Here is a 14,680-nt window from a genome sequence, read left to right on the forward strand (position 1 = left end):
GCTGGACTGAAGAGATGAAATGCTTAGAGATCAGCAGTGGCTGGAAAAAGTTGCATACTAAGAGACAGTTCCCTGGAGAGGCAATTAACTTTCCAATTAACCCAAATGGATTTTGATCACCAGACACAATGTGGAACAAGCCAGCATTCCATTTCTCCCCAGCACTGCAGGTATCTACTAAGATCAAAGGAATCCACAAAAACGCAGGGGAGTTTGTTAAAAAAAAAACAACTAGTCACATGACTAACCTGCTGGCCCAGGTTTGGTTTTGAACTGCTCACAGAACAGTTTGGGTCAGGCTGCAACTGGACTTGAAGAAAGAGCATCTCTCCGACCTAGCTCTCTCTCTCATGAATTTCCCGATCCACTGAAAACACTTAAACCTCAAGAGAGAAGACTCCTACATCGAAACAAGTTTGAAAGCGTCCACTGGCCCCAACGAAACATTAAGATTTAACTGCAATCAAAGACTCTACATTGAACTCAAAGGCAGATTAAAAAATAAACCCCAGCTATTCATTCAAACTTTTCCCCTTTATTCTTTCTACTTTTCTGTCTCTATCTGCGTGTGTTTATCGCGTACGCATGCTCGCGTGGTCGCATCGCGTATTCGTAGTAATTTTAACTGAATTAGAGTTTTAAGGTTAATAAACTTACACCTTTCTTTTTTAAAATCTAAGAAAACCTGTGTGGTTGATTTCTTTGCCTTAGAATTGGAGAGTAGTGAACAAGGATTCACTGAGGAGGAGGTAAAAACAGTGTTTTAAAAGTAAACCCCTGTTGCAGTCAAACCAGGCAAAGGCTGAGAGGGAACCCCCGAGACCCCTTTCTCCCCTGGTTGTAACAGGCACAATCTTTTTATCTCTCAGACTCTAGAACAGACAGATGGGGCCAGATTTTATTCTGGCGAAGGGGGTTCCAGAAATGGGAGCAGAACCCGCCTCATCCCTCCATCAGACCGCCGTTGCAATTTAACGGCAGGCAGCCAATTAAATGCCTGCGGTCGGAGACGCCATCTCTTTAAGGGATGAGCTCCCACTTCCAAGGCTGGCAGCTCTACAGTATCAGCAGCGCCACCAGGAGCGGTGGCCACATTGGTCTGCCCGAAACTTGCTGGTCTTCCAGCGCAAAGAGTTGTCCATGACCGAATGTTGCAGACTGGCACATTCCAAGGTCCAGGGCTACGTGCTGAGGGACGCACTAAAGCTTGGGGCAGCCGCAGTAAAGGCTCAAAGGGGAAAGACCACTGTGTAAGGTCCCCCACCAAGCTGAACTGAGGGGCTGGATCCATGGGATACCCCTCGAACTGTATCGGGAAAATTTTGTGTGCTGTAAAATGTAAAAATGTATTTGGCATGACAAATGAAATGGAAGGGTTGTGAGGCATCTCATGAATGTATTGAAGGAAACTGACCACCTTTGCACTGTTTGTATTTTTTGACTTGGTGCTGTTTGAAACTGTTTGGTAATGTATTTTTTTTTTTTTACAGATTTTTATGAATAAAGTATATTTTGGAAATAAAAAAAGGCCTACAGGAGTCTGTGCTGTACGGGCTGTTCCCAGGGACGCACACCGAGATAAACATCAACTGCTGCTGGAGGACTATCAATTCGGTGAAAGACGCACTTTGGTCTGCCCGAAACTTGCTGGTCTTCCAGCGCAAAGAGTTGTCCACGACCGAATGTTGCAGACTGGCACATTCCAAGGTCCAGGACTACGTGCTGAGGGACGCACTAAAGCTTGGGGCAGCCGCAGCAAAGGCTCAATGGGGAAAGACCACTGTGTAAGGTCCCCCCACCAAGCTGAACTGAGGGGCTGGATCCATGGGAAACCCCTCAAACTGTATCGGGAAAATTTTCGTTTGCTGTAAAATGTAAAAATGTATATGGCATGACAAATGAAATGGAAGGGTTGTGAGGTAATTCATGATTGTATTGAAGGAAACGGATCACCCTTGCACTGTTTGTACTTTTTGTCTTGGTGCTGTTTGAAACTGCTTTGTCATGAATTTTTAACAGATTTTTATGAATAAAGTATATTTTGGAAAAAAAAAGGCCCACAGAAAAGACCTCCAAAAGCGGAACAGGCCACCACCCAAACCAGTGGCAAGAGGAGGCTACCGTCTGAGACAGACTACAGCAGCTCCTCTTCATGAACGAGGAAGTGCTGGAACAACGGCTCCTTCAAAAGAGGCGGCAGAACTCAAAGGAGCTGGAAGATAAAGCCCCCCAGCCCCCGGGCACTGGAAGCTGTGATGGGCCCGGCGTGCCCCAACTCCAAAGCGCCACACCTAGCGACATGGCCAGTGCATCCCAGCTCCAGGACAACGAGAGCAAAGACACATCTGGCGCACCTCAGCTCCGGGAAGCCGGGAGCAGTGACGTTTTCGAGGAGGAACAGAGGGGAACAGCAGAGGACAGCCCAATCCTTGCTGCCTACAAGAACCGCACCCACCCACCCCCCCCCACCACCCGATGCCACCCCAGTGGAACAAACCCTGCATGAAAAACCAGGAGGGGTTTCTGAGCCCAACGAACGTGAAACAGCTTGCGCACACTATGGGTATGCAGGAACATCCCGAAGGACTGGGACTAGCAAGGACAAATGGTATGGGAAGCAACAACTAATTTTTAGTAAAAAATGGGTGTAAGAATTGCTTCAATTAATGTGCGTAGCATTAAATTCACTACGCGATGCGTTTCAACCTTGGATTACCTCGCCAAGGTCAAAGACGACCTACTGTTTCTGCAGGAGTGTGGAATACCACACCTCAGCACCTACAGGCAGTGGTTGCGATGGTGGTCCCACGGGCCATCGATCTGTTCAGGGGGTAATGATTGCCGTTCCTCTGGCCTGGGTATTCTGCTGCGGGGAAGTAACTTACCATCTCCGAAGTTAAGGAGGTGGTGGGCGGTCGCCTCCTCGTAGCAGATGTAATGTACAACAATGCTCCGCTCCGGTTGATCAACGTGTACGCCCCGGTTCAATGCAACGAGCGGCTGACCATCTTCCAGCAGCTTCCACTGCTGCTGGTGACATCCAGGCTGGTCATCCTAGGCGGTGACTTCAGCGGCATCATCGATGCAGCTGGACGATCCGGCAGAGACGACAGCAAACTGGACGCTACGTCCAGATTCCTAATAGAAACAGTAAGAGATGCCAAACTGCACAACGTCTTCAGCAAACCTGCAGACGGAGCGCAGCGTAGATACACATGGTCAAGATCGGACGGGTCTGCCCGTTCCAGGATTGACTTCCTGTTTGTGTGTGCTGTCACGGTCGGATCCACCGACGTCAAGCCGGTGTTCTTCTCCGACCTCTTTCTGGCCGACTGTCACTTACAGGACGACCAGCGGGTTGGCAGGGGGTCATGGAAGCTCAATGTTACACTGCTAATGCCAGAGAACGTTGAGGAACTCAAAAGGGATTACAAAGGTTGGAGGACCGTGAAACCCCTCTTTGAGTCTCCAGTTCACTGGTGGGAAGCGATCAAGGAGAACATCAAGAGGTTTTTTATCCTCAAAGGTGTTCAGAGGGCGAGAGAGACAGACAGAGGGAAATGTCCCGACTCCAGAAAAGTATGCAAAATCTGCTCCGGCTGCAGTCGATGGGGGTCGAGGTCAAGGAGGAGCTCCAAGAGGTGAAGAGCCAGCGGGCCTCGCTCTTTGCCACGGAGGCCTCCAAGATCATCTTCCGGTCCAGAGTCCACTCCATTGAGCAGGATGAGACGTGCTCGCGTTACTTCTTCCAAAAGGTACACAGAGAGAGCTCTGTTATCAGCAGCCTGATGGAAGAGGATGGCTTGGTAACATCTTCGCAGTCCGACATACTAAGGATCAGCAAATCCTTTTATGCTGGGCTGTATGACGCGAAGCCCACAGACAGTAGAGCCTCCCAGTCCTTCCTGTCATCTATCACAGAGGTCTTAGATGACAGCATGAGGGAGAGACTGGACAAGCCGCTAACTCTGGATGAGCTGACAAAGGCCGTCGAGTCCTTCGAGACGAGTAAAACTCCCGGAAGCGATGGCTTACCGGTTGAGTTGTGTTCGCCCCTGTGGGACTGGGTCGGCCCGGACCTGCTGGAAGTATACAAGAGTATGCTCCTGGCCGGCTGCATATCAGAATCCATGAGGAAAGGCATCATCACTCTCATCTACAGGCAGAAAGGGGAGAGGGCAGAAATCAGAAATTGGCGGCCCATCTCCTGCTTAATGTTGACTACAAGATTCTGTCCAAAGTCACGGCCAGTCGAGTCAAGTCTGCTCTGGAGTTGGTGATCCACCCTGATCAAACCTGTACTGTACCCGGCAGGAAGATCTCCGATAGACTCGCGCTACTCAGGGATACGATCGCCTATGTATGGGACAGGAGGGTGGACACCTGCCTCATCAGCCTGGACCAGGAGAAGGCTTTTGACAGGATATCGCACACCTACATGATGGACGTGCTTTCCAAAATGGGGTTTGGGGAGGGAATCTGCAATTGGATCAAACTGCTCTACACAAACATCAATAGCGCAGTCTCAATCAACGGGTGGGAATCAGAAAGTTCCCCGATCCAATCTGGAGTGAGACAGGGCTGTCCTCTCTCCCCTGTCTTGTTTGTTTGCTGTTTTGAACCCTTTGCTGAGTCTATTATGAAGGATGCGAGCATAAGAGGGGTGACAATCCCAGGCAGTAGAGGCACTCAGGTTTAAACCTCCCTGTACATGGACGACGTCGCTGTCTTCTGCTTGGATCCGCTGTCTGTGCGCAGACTCATGAACATCTGCAACCAGTTCGAACTGGCCTCGGGAGCCAAAGTTAACCACGGCAAGAGCGAGGCCATGTTCTTTGGGAACTGGACTGACCGATCCTTTGCCCCCTTCACCAACAGGTCAGACTACCTGAAGGTGCTGGGGATATGGTTTGGAAGGGCCGGGGCATGCACCAAATCCTGGGAGGAGCGAGTAGCCAAGGTACAACACAAGCTGAGCATGTGGGAGCAGCGATCTCTCTCCATTCTGGGTAAGAACCTGGTCATCAGGTGCAAGGCGCTCACATTGTTGCTGTACGTGGCGCAGGTCTGGCCCATACCCCACTCCTGCGCTGTGGCGGTCACCCGAGCCATTTTCCACTTCATCTGGGGATCCAAAATGGACCTGGTCCGGAGGGACACGATGTTCAAACCTCTGGATAAGGGTGGGAAAAATGTACCCAACGTCGCCCTCATCCTGATGGCTACCTCTATGTGCGGCTGCATCAAGCTGTGTGTAGACCTCCAGTACGCAAACTCCAAGTGTCACTACGTGCTAAGGTTCTATCTGTCCCCAGTGTTGCGAAGGATGGGCCTGGTCACATTGCCGCGGAACGCTCCATCCAGTTGGACTGTGCCGTACCACCTATCCTTCGTGGAGCAGTTTCTGCAGAAAAACACCTTTGACCACCGATCCATCAGGCAGTGGTGTGCACGGAATGTCCTCAAGGCCCTACGGGAAAAGGGGATGGTGGATCCTGTCGGATGGTTCCCTGAGCAGACGGCCAAAGTCATTTGGCGGAATGCCTCATCACCAGAACTTTCTAACAAGCACCAAGATGTAGCTTGGCTGGTGGTGAGAAGAGACCTCCCCGTCAGATCCTTCCTGCACGCCCGAAGACTCCCCCACTCCGTACAATGCCCTCGCGGTGGCTGTGGTGGGGAAGAGACAGTTGCCCACCTCCTTCTGGAACGTGTCTTTGCAAAGCAGGTGTGGAAAGAGATGCAGTGGTTTTTGTCGAGGTTCATCCCAGGCAGCTCTATAACACAGGAGTCTGTGCTCTACTGGCTGTTCCCAGGGCCGCACACCGACATAAACATCAACTGCCGCTGGAGGACTATCAACTCGGTGAAAGACGCCCGAAACTTGCTGGTCTTCCAGCGCAAAACGTTGTCCACGACCGAATGTTGCAGACTGGCACATTCCAAGGTCCAGGACTACGTGCTGAGGGACGCCCTAAAGCTTGGGGCAGCCGCAGCAAAGGCTCAACGGGGAAAAATCACTGTGTAAGGTCCCCCCACCAAGCTGAACGGAGGGGCTGGATCCATGGAAAACCCCTCGAACTGTATCGGGAAAATTATTGTTTGCTGTAAAATGTATATGGCATGACAATGAAATGGAAGGGTGGTGAGGCAACTCACTCCTGCATTGAAGGAAACTGACCTCCTTTGCACTGTTTGTAATTTTTGACCTGGTGCTGTTTAGAACTGTTTTGTCATGTATTTATTTATTTATTTTTTTTGCAGACTTTCTTGAATAAAGTATATTTTGGAAATATAAAAAAAAAGGCCTACAGAGAAGATGACAAGTAAGTGAGGTCCAGATCGCTGGGGTTAATCAGGCAGGCCCCGGTGACCAGGTTTTGTGGGGGGGGGGGGAGGGGAGGGGGAAGGGGGGGGTGGTGAGGGAGGGTGATTGTTGGTGAGGGTGGGGAGTCTTGCCGCGAGGGCTCTCCTGGGGCCATGGATTGCCCCCAAAGGAGGGACCCCTCCTACCCCGAGCCTGATAGGAGCCACCAGGTCCCTCCATCTTCCACAAAATCCGACCAAGGCCAGAGGCTGCCCTCAAGTAGCCACTTAAGAGCCTCAACTGGCCTGTGGCAGGACGGCCGTCCTTGGCCTTCCCCACCCCGGACAAAATGGCAAGGGGCCAGGACAACATTGGGCACACCATCCTTTGCCATTTTATTTATCACCCCCACCCCCCCACCCACCTCCACCTCTGTTCCAGTCTCCAAGGGGCAGGATAAAATCCTGCCCATGGGAGTAAAGAATCCTCTCCACTGCCTATACAGCAGATGAGTTCAGTTGTTCACAACTCAGTCACTTTAGGATATGAGTCAAAAGCCTAAAAATGTTCATCACCTGGCCCTAATTAGAAATGCATTCACAGCCTCAGTACAGATCTGTGGACTAGAGATGGAGTATATGGATTGCCTTTCAAAGTTACACCTATTAAGCTAGGCAGTAAAGCTAGATTGCTAAGTGAAACTAGATTGTAGAGACTAAGAAGGTGCCGAGCTCGATCCACAACTTTGTGCAGCTTTCTGATGTAAAGCAGAGCAGAACTACACAGTTGGGCTCAGTGCTCTGGGATTAAGAGGGAAAAGTAGATAGATATGGTCCCATTCCTCATCACAATAATACAGGAGACTACTTCTGTAATCCCCTGAAGTTGAATATTGTTGCAGCAACTATTGTCTTGGATCAAATATGAATATCTATCTACCTAGGCAAGGTACCAATGCAGCCAGCACCCATAGCACCACACCCAGCATAAATCTGTACCTTTCGGACAGAATGTGGAAAATTGCAAAGTTGGATAACAAAACTAGGATTAAATAGAAGTGGCATCATGACTACTGAAAGAGAAATTTCAAGGGAAGCTTTAACATCGAGTGCAAACTATGTGTTTTACTTCACCATCCTCACACCCTGGGGCTGAGAAACTGCTGACAGAGCATCTCCAAGCTCTTTAAAATATGCTTTTCGTTGCCTGTTAAGCAACTGGTGCTGCTGGCTGATGGAAATAAAGCTGGAAGAGCAGGATTAAAATATAATGGGTCCAAATGCTAGGACCTGACTATTTTCAGTTTTGAAGTCCCAGATAAGGATCAAAAATGAATATATGTTTTTGCATAATTGTAACATAAAAGACAAAGGAAAAAGAAAGGGTGGAGGTAAGGCAAGCAAATATGAGAACTGATTTAAACTCTTGAAACACCTGTCAATTCCTGATCCTCTAATGCAACACATTTTACTCATACTAGGCCTAGCTGGTCTTTCATCCTTCATCAGCACATATATTACTAAATTTTCATGGGATCGCTCTGGTCAGAACGTACAGTTCACCTTTCTACAACCCTCTTATTTCCTCTAAAATTCATTTTAGTTTTCTCACTCACTTTTTTCTAAGTGACTGGTTAAAACACAGAAATTAGTAATACGGCTACATCCTGGACATTTTATGTAAAACTGCAGTACTCAGGCAGCAAATCACATTATACATAGTATATATGCCACAGCACGACAAATCATTACCTTGTGTATAACTCCTGGACCATTCTTTTCTAGAAAGCATACTATTCTAAAGTCCTGCAGTTATTTTTATCATAGCCTTAATCAAAATACCAAATGGAATAATGATCATTAGAATCAAAATGCTTTCTTACTCTTACTTAAGTGCTTTGAGCCGTTTCAACCTGATGAAGCCTTATTCAAGTACAGTTTCTATTACAATAAGAACAAAATGACATTGCAACAGGAATCGAGGCCCTTTGAGCCTGTTCTGCCACTCAATTAGATCATGGCTGATCTGTTTCGATTTATATCCCTTGACACCTTTACTCACTAAAGATGTAAATCTCAGACTTGAACATTTCAATTGACCCAACATTCACAACTTTTTTTTGGAAGGGTGTGTGGGAAAGAATTCCAGATTTGCGCTACCTTTTGTGTGAAGAAGTGCTTCATAATTTCACTCCTGAATGGGCTAACTCTAATTTTAGGACACGTCCATCAGAGGAAAAAGCATCTTTATCAGGTCCTTTTATTAATTTAAACAACAATTAAACCACCTCTCAACCTTCAAAACACAATGGAATACAACCCAAAAGTATATATATTCTGTCCTCAGAAATTAACCCTGTAAGCCCTGGTATCATTCTGGTAAATCTGTCCTCTACCTCCAAGGTCAATATATCTTTCCTGAAATACGGTGCCCAAATAGTACTCCAGATGGGATCTGACCAAGGCTCAGCACACCTGAAGCACCACTTCCTCCCCTTTATATTCCAGCCCCCTTGAAATAAAAGCCAGCATGCCATTAGCCTTATGATCATTTCTTATGAGATGAGGAGGAGTACACTTTCAGGTTAATAACCCTTTTTGGTGGACTGCTAAATGCAAAATCTAGTATTGCATCTCAATTTCGCTGCTTCACAGGCTTGGTAAATATCAATTTTCAGAGGAGTCATACTTTAGACCCTTGAAAACTAAAACCAAATTCATGTGCTGAATTAAGCTCAACGAATGGCCTACTCCTGCTCCTAATTCGTATGATCATATTCACTGTTCAGATACTGGTATTACAACTCTGAAAGAATATTAATGCTGCTACTAAATTTGCAGAAGGTACCAAACCTGAACATCTTGGCAGGTTAACTTTTTCTCACTCAACAATTCAAATTTATTAACATTTTTAGAGCAATTGACCTAGCTCTTATAGAAATTCTAACCTTCTTCACTTGCACTTGCGTCAAGGCCATTGAAACCAAATCGGACAAAAAAGGAGTTACCATAAAAGGTTGCAGAGCATACTTCACCATGTAAATTGATCACAATTATTCATACAATAAAGGAAACATGATTGAGCTCTGTAACCATTTCCAGAAAAATTCAAACTGGCCTTGTTCCTAAAATTAACTTTTACTTTAAATTCACATAGATGAAAGGTATTTTGATAAGCTTTGTACTCAATATCTCAATAAGTCAGTCCCTAAAACAGGAGAAAAAGTTAAATAATTCCACTAAATGCTTCCACATGGAGACTGCAATCCAGTTGTAGCTCTTATGAAACTCTAAAGCTTGTTATGTTAACCAAGCTGTTTACATGGAAAATGATGTCTAGTCAACAGTCTTGAGTTGTAAGACCATTTGTAAGGTATAAAATTATACATTAGCCAATAGATTCAAAGACAGCACTACATTTTTTTGTAAGAATTGTTACTTATGGTGCAGGTCAGAAGGCATTAAATTAAGAGGCTATCTCGTTCCATATAACATGATTGATGATATCCTTGGTTCCTCAAAGAACCTTGCGCACAGGCTTGACTCCCTCTAATGTCACTGATCAATGCTAAATATGTGACAACTTGTGAATTTTCATTCAAATTTTTTTTTTTTACATGCTTCCATTTTCTCATCCCGCCCCCACCATTCCAAATATACACTATCCCTCCTGGTAGTAAGGTCAAGATAATCTATTTTGGGGCAACTGGAAGATTATTAGGAGACATGTATGAGCAATACAGGTAAAGATTCTTCCATTGTCCAAATGTTTCACTCCCCAGTAGGTCTATTAAAGACTGCTAAACCTGTGTGGTTTTCACAACCAGTACCAAACAGTAACTTTCAAGATCATTTTAGAAAAAAATCTCAGCAATTTAGTTAAGGAGAGCTATGTAGGATTCACTACATTATTGTAAACTCTAACAGACAATAAAAATGTTTGTATATTTACTTACTAACACATACACATGTGCATATTGGTGTAAGGGGGAGTAAGATAATCAGAAACTAAAAACACACTGGTAACCTTGTCTGAAAGCCATACTTTATGAGACAGATGTAATTTCTCTCTAAAAGCAAGTAAATGATAAACCGCACACATTACTGCACTTATTTCCTACTATTGTTTTTGTTTATAACGTAGCTAGCATTTACTACAAAAGCAGTAATTCTAATTATTAAACATTCCAGGAAAGAACAGGGATATTTTTGGTGTCCGCATCTTATGATGATTGACAGATAGATTTCTATTTTACAACACTTCACATTAACTGTTCATTTCTCAATTATATGTTCAATACCTACCTGGTCTCACTTGCTTCCCTTTTCTCACGAACCTTAAGCCATTTCTTCAACAGGAAGCGTTTTCGGCGTGGGGAAGCACTTGGCGTGGAGCAATTTGACCAAGGAGTATCCTCGTCGCTTGATGGAGTAATTTCAATAGCAGGAAGCTGCAGGTACTCTTTGGTTATTGGGCCACAGTAAATGTTGTTCACCATTTGTTCTTTCTCACTCTGAACATTCTTCCAACGTTTCATTTTGAAACGCTTTCTGCGAAGTGTTGGAGTTGAGGATCTTGACCAGGACACAGTGCCATTGCCTGAAGATGAGATCTGTACAGCAGGAAGCTGCAGCATATCAGTCATCTCTGCAGTTTATTGTTCTTTATAGTGCTGTAAAACACAGTTCTAAAACAGTCTTATAGAAGAAAAAGGAACACTCAAAGTCACACACCAGAAAATGGTAGTTGTCACTGTGAAATCACTCACATCGTAAGATTAGATCCAGTACCTGTTCACTTTGTTTATTTTTGTTGTTCCTTTAGATAAAGTGATGTGCAGTCAAATACTTCATAAATTGAATTACAAAGATTTTGAAAAGTGTAGTCTTTTCTAGCCGTTCACCAAACTGAAATATAGTTGGAACTTCTTCAGTGTCCTTTAGCTCTCCAGAATGAGTTAACTGTCAGCAGCAAACTATTAGAAGGCTGAATGCCCATTGACCCATACTTTTTGAGGGCAGATACTGTAAACAAAGGTTAACAACCAAAGTCCACAAAGGAAATGACTACTTATTTGAGCAGCAGCAGTGTGATAAAGAAACCAGTGCCCATCAAGGAAGCTGTAATATTAGATAATGCAGAAGATAAAATATGCATAAGCGATTGTCGCATGTAATTCTAGTCTCTGCCTCATGGGACCAGCTTACATTATTAAGCGACTGTACAAGCAGGACGGCAAGCTGTCAAACCTTCCTCAGGTGAATGGCCAAACTCCTAATCCCACATCTACATGGCAATGCCATTCTTCTTCCACATCATGGTGTTAATTATTTTTCAGTTTAACAAAATATACTTTTCGATGTAAGCAGAATGAGTGTGAAGATTAGTGACTCAGTAACTAGGATGCACACACAAGTTCAAACAGCAGTGTTCCCCTAAAAGGAATAAAAATTAGTTTTATCTGTTGTAAATATTCAGTACATGAATGATAAATGACTAATTATGCATTCTATTTATCGAGCACATTACAGATTATACAACAGCTTATATTTGTATTCTACCTGTATACTTTGAAGAGACAGTACAATTCTGTGCTGACATACCAGTGTTGTGATTCAAATATACCAAAAAAAGTGTCTTTCAAAGCACTCCTTTGAATGAGGTTGTTTAATTTTAAAATAGCTGAATAAAATATCTAGATGATTCCTGTTTAAAAGATGTTTGAATTTTTTAAAACCATATTTCCATTTACACATCTTACTCAGAGCAAGAACATGCAGATATTTCCAATTAGAATATTTTGTCTTGCCTGGAAAACCCTCTAAACAAGTGTTATCTTACAGGAAACTACAATTAAGCAAACATGAGATTAGAATCCACAGTATTCTGAAAGTAAAGTCTATATATTCAATGTCAGCTGGATGCATATAAATGAGAAAGAATAAGGTTTTAAAAAAAAATCCAGTTTAGTGTTCAAGTATATTTGTATTTCCTAAGCTATATTGAACACTAGGTACTGTACTTCCTAGTATCCAAAAAGCATGCTGTTGCACCCTAAAATTCTCAAAAGGCATTCAATTACAGACATCCAATGAAGTTAATCCACATTTACAATCTGCATGTTAATTCTCAGGGCCTGGAGCAATGCTGAATTAAAACAATTCCCTTCGTGCAACACAAGAATCTTTCAAATGGAATGGGTAAAGGCTAAATCTGATCATTACAGTTGCACTTGCAAAATTTTCTTTAAAAAAAGCAACAAAAGAATACAAAGTCCATTTATTTAAATCACTTTTCCTACATTGAAGACTTAACACCAACACTGTCTCAGCAGCTGAGTTAAGACAGGCTTTCAAACTTAAAAGGTGCATGCGCAAACATGACCATCACATTCAGACATTTCTACAAATTGTGCAACATTTCATGAAACAGTAAAGTTGAACTGATTTAATTAGAGGGGCAAAAAAATAATTCAGAGAATAAAGGTTAGGTCAATTTGTGAAAGACTCTGATGGGTACAGATTCAACTACTTGCTAGGGAACTAATACCAACATCAAAAAAGGGCATTGGAGGGAATGCGAATGTGACACATCAAATAAAGCACAGGCCAGAAGCAGATTAAAGAGCAAATGGAACAAGAATATTTTGTAATCTTTTGTCTGATTACACTCCTGTGACATTTTCCTAAGTTAAAGGCATTATATAAATGCAAGTTGTTGTTGTTGACACATCTGTCCTTTGAATCAGTTGATTATACATGATTGGTCTACAGTTTTTAAACAGTGATTAGCTAAGGCGCTCCTTTAATAAATATCAAATCATTGTATTCAGTATCAGTATGTAAACCAATAACCTTTGTACAATGAGATAAAAGGGCAATAGAGCAGACGACTGAATGGACATAACTGCCACATGCACTGACTAATGTTATATCCCGAAAACAAATTATGGAGAGTTTGCTCAGTGCTTTGATATAAGTGGTCCATTAGCTTGGTTAGAACTAAAATTAAGGTGACATTGTCCATCAATATGTGTTTGTTCCAACCTGCAATTTCCAAAAGACTTTGGCAAGCAAAGCAGTAACTATAGCAGCTGAAATTCCTTGATGCCAAGCAAAATTTTAATAACTTCGACAGGAATCATGTTATTGATCACTAAGTGAATACACTTAGGCTAACATCGGCTAATATCTGGAGATGATTAGTTAGATTTTCTTTGTACAGAATCTCCTGTTATTAAAGGCTTTTCTTTCTAAAGGTTATTCGTTACATGGCAAATTCCCAATCTGGGTTGAGCCAACAAAGGAGGTGGCAATCAGGATGAGAAATTGGAGTATAAGCTAATCTCACTCACTTCCAGACACCCAGGGACACAAAGGATTGGCAGAGGTATGGACACAGAGAAAGAATATTTTTAAATAGGTGGAGAATAAATAAAAAAAAGTCAAAGCTGACAGTAAGTGAAAATGCAAATAGAGAATCGTAAGATTTATAATCCATATACATTATCCCTTATCTTTGGTCAGTTTGAGTCATTTAATCTGCTATTTATCCCACTGAACGGCATGTAATCGACCTGCTGCAAGGACACCAATATCCTATAGGCTTGCTGCCAGGAGATGCTGGAGACCCTCCAGGAGCAACTTGCCTTCTGATTTTTCACTCCCTTTGTTGGGATATGCTATAGCCACCTCTTGATGCATCCCTATTTGGCGGCCATTTTGATGGTTGGAGCTGGTCTGAGAGAGGTGAACTCACCAAGGAAATGAGCCTGCTCCAATCTCCCTGGATCATCCAGTGCGGCATCTGAGCACAATTTGGCTGGTCAAACTCTCAGGAATTTCAGTTTTCACCGGCTGGCAAAGTCTGAAAAGAAACCCTGAAAGTTTGAGGGACATCGATCCATCAAAAGGGTTGCAACTCTGCATCATTAAAAGGGAGTACAGCCAAAAGACTTGGGGGCCCATCACACTCTGTCAAGCTAGCCCACAGCCTCGGTCTCTGTTTCATAATGCACAGTGGGCCAGAGCTGGAGTTTGAAAAAACAAATTTTTGAAAAGAGAAATATGTTGGAGCTATCACAAAAGTGCAGGTGAACAATGTGGTGGTGCTGGACAACCCATTGCCACTATCAATGCTTTTGAGTTTCAGATCACCTTTGAGTGCATTAAAGATCTGCCTGAGGAATTAGAGTAGAAAATCATTTACATATGTACAGCCGAAAGTCAAAAACATGACTATGTCTTGGACTCTGTACCTGTGACACCTGTTCTTGCAGGAAGACATGTTTGTCTTTCAGGCTGGTGCAGCAAATCCTTCTCTTATTCTAGATGCAGATGCAGTTGAAATAGCTATTGTTTTAATAACCTGAGC

General features: G+C 43.7%; 1 protein-coding gene across 6 annotated transcripts in view; it reads right to left on the reverse strand.

Moving 5' to 3' along the window:
* The window catches only part of gramd1ba (GRAM domain containing 1Ba), a 590,058-nt gene that overhangs the window by 502,922 nt on the left and 72,456 nt on the right, over positions 1-14,680 (reverse strand). For 2 of the 6 annotated variants that reach the window (XM_068053889.1, XM_068053890.1), the window contains exon 1: positions 10,612-10,695. The exons of 1 other annotated variant lie outside the window; for it this stretch is intronic. The gene's annotated coding sequence lies outside the window, so the exon portion shown is untranslated. Of the gene's footprint in view, positions 1-10,611; positions 10,696-14,680 lie in introns of those variants that run through there. 3 more of the 6 variants (XM_068053888.1, XM_068053902.1, XM_068053900.1) reach the window with 3 other exon arrangements.

This window comes from Heterodontus francisci, chromosome 22 (genome assembly GCF_036365525.1).
Source record: "Heterodontus francisci isolate sHetFra1 chromosome 22, sHetFra1.hap1, whole genome shotgun sequence".
Taxonomy (NCBI): domain Eukaryota; kingdom Metazoa; phylum Chordata; class Chondrichthyes; order Heterodontiformes; family Heterodontidae; genus Heterodontus; species Heterodontus francisci.